The following is a 2,945-nucleotide window of genomic DNA, read 5'->3' on the forward strand; positions in this document are numbered from 1 at the left end:
ACCATAGTAGACCACAGATGAAGCTTCTAAGTTGATGTAATAGCCAGTAAGAAGTAGTACAATTCAAGTTTTAGGTATAGATAATTGACTTTTTAGCTGGCTTTGGTGCCTTGGTCATGATCTATGTCCTTAAGATTCTGCATGAAAGGAGGACTAGCAGCCGAATTGCATGGGAGAATGTGAAAATGTTCATATGTAGTAAAAACCTGAGAAATCCGTCCGGTTTCGTCTTTTGTTATCGAATCAACTTGAAGCCAGATCGTCACATTGGCCGCTCTCTCTCTGAAACGGTTGTACTTGTCGTCTGCAAAGCTATGTCGCGTGATGCGGTATGCGGAGACAGTAAAAGCACCATAGTAGAACACAGATGAAGCTACTAAGTTGATCAGTAAGGAGTAGAACAATTCAATTTTTAGGTATCGATTATTGACTTTTTAGCCGGCTTTGGTGCCTTCGACATGAGCTAGGACCTTAAGATTCTGCATGAAAGGAGGATTAGCAGCGGAGTTGCACGGGAGAATATGAAAAGTGTTCATATGTAGTAAAAACCTAGAAATCCGTCTGTTTTCGTCATTTGTTATCGAATCGACTTAAAGCCAGATCGTCACATTGGCCGCTCTTCTCTCTGAAACGGTTGTACTTACCGTCTGCAAAGCTATGTCGCGTGCGGCGGTATGCTGAGACACTAAAAGCACCATAGTAGAACACAGATGAAGCTTCTAAGTTAATGTAGTAGCCAGGAAGAAGTAGTACAATTCAAGTTTTAGGTATCGATTATTGACTTTTTAGCTGGCTTTGGTGCCTTGGACATGAGCTAGGACCTTATGATTCTGCATGAAAGGAGGACTAGCAGCCGATTTGCACGGGAGAATGTGAAAAGTGTTCATATGTAGTAGAAACCTGAGAAATCCGTCCGTTTTCGTCATTTGTTATCGAATCGACTTAAAGCTAGATCGTCATGTTGGCCGCTCTTCTCTCTGAAACGGTTGTACTTATCGATTGCAAAGCTATGTCGCGTGCTGCGGTATGCGGAGACACTAAAAGCACCATAGTAGAACACAGATGAAGCTTCTAAGTTGATGTAATAGCCAGTAAGAAGTAGTACAATTAAAGTTTTAGGTATCGATTATTGACTTTTTAGCTGGCTTAGGTACCTTGGACATGAGCTAGGACCTTAAGATTCTGCATGAAAGGAGGACTAGCAGCCGAGTTGCCCGGGAGAATGTGAAAAATGTTAGTATGTAGTAAAAACCTGAGACATTCGTCCGTTTACGTCATTTGTTATCGAATCTACTTAAAGCCAGACCGTCACATTAACCGCTCTTCTCTCTGAAACGGTTGTACTTATCGTCTGCAAAGCTATGTCGCGTGCTGCGGTATGCGGAGACAGTAAAAGCACCATAGTAGAACACAGATGAAGCTTCTAAGTTGATCTAATAGCCAGTAAGAAGTAGTACAATTCAGTTTTGGGTATCGATTATTGACTTTTAGCTGGCTTTGGTGCCTTGGACATGAGCTAGGACCTTAAGATTCTGAATGAAAGGAGGATTAGCAGCGGAGTTGCACGGGAGAATATGAAAAGTGTTCATATGTAGTAAAAACCTAGAAATCCGTCCGTTTTCGTCATTTGTTATCGAATCGATTTAAAGCCAGGATGTCACATTGTCCGCTCTTCTCTCTGAAACACTTGTACTTATCGTCTGCTAAGCTATGTCGCGTGCTGCGGTATGCTGAGACACTAAAAAAACCATAGTAGAACACAGATGAAGCTTGTAAGTTGATGTAACAGCCAGTAAGAAGTAGTACAATTCAAGTTTTAGGTATTGAATATTGACTTTTTAGCTGGCTTTGGTGCCTTGGACATGATCTAGGACCTTAAGATTCTGCATAAAAGGAGGACGAGGAGCCAAGTTGCACGGGAGAATGTGAAAAGTGTTCATATGTAGTAAAAACCTGAGAAATCGGTCCGTTTTCGTCACTTGTTATCGTATCGACTTAAAGCCAGATCGTCCCATTGGCCGTTCTTCTCTCTGAAACGGATGTACTTATCGTCTGCAAAGCTATGTCGCGTGCTGGGGTATGCGGAGACACTAAAATCACCATAGTAGAACACAGATGAAGCTTATAAGTTGATGTAATAGCCAGTAAGAAGTAGTACAATTCAAGTTTTAGGTATCGATTATTGACTTTTCAGCTGGCTTTGGTACCTTGCACATGAGCTAGGACCTTAAGCTTTTGCATGAAAGGAGGACTAGCAGCCGATTTTCACGGGAGAATGTGAAAAATGTTCATATGTAGTAAAAGCCTGAGACATCCGTCCGTTTACGTCATTTGTTATCGAATCTACTTAAACCAGATCGTAACATTGGCCGCTCTTCTCTCTGAAACGGTTGTACTTATCGTCTGCAAAGCTATGTCGCGTGTTGCGGTATGCGGAGACACTAAAAGCTCCATAGTAGAACACAGATGAAGCTTCTAAGTTGATGTAATAGCCAGTAAGAAGTAGTACAACTCAAGTTTTAGGTAATGATTATTGACTTTTTACCCTTCTTTGGTGCCTTGGACATGAGCTAGGAAATTAAAATTTTGCATGAAGGAGGACTAGCAGCCGAGTTGCACGGGAGAATGTGAAAAGTGTTCATATGTAGTAAAAACCTGAGAAATCAGTCCGTTTTCGTCATTTGTTATCGAATCAACTTAAAGCCAGATCGTCACATTGGGGGCTCTTCTCTCTGAAACGGTTGTACTTATCGTCTGCAAAGCTATGTCGCATGCTGCGGTATGCGGAGACACTAAAAGCACCATAGTAGAACACAGATGAAGCTTCTAAGTTGATGTAATAGCCAGGAAGAAGTAGTACTATTCAAGTTTTAGGTATCGATTATTGACTTTTTAGCTGGCTTTGGTGCCTTGGACATGAGCTAGGACCTTATGATTCTACATGA

Source organism: Schistocerca gregaria, unplaced genomic scaffold (genome assembly GCF_023897955.1).
Source record: "Schistocerca gregaria isolate iqSchGreg1 unplaced genomic scaffold, iqSchGreg1.2 ptg000711l, whole genome shotgun sequence".
Lineage (NCBI taxonomy): Eukaryota > Metazoa > Arthropoda > Insecta > Orthoptera > Acrididae > Schistocerca > Schistocerca gregaria.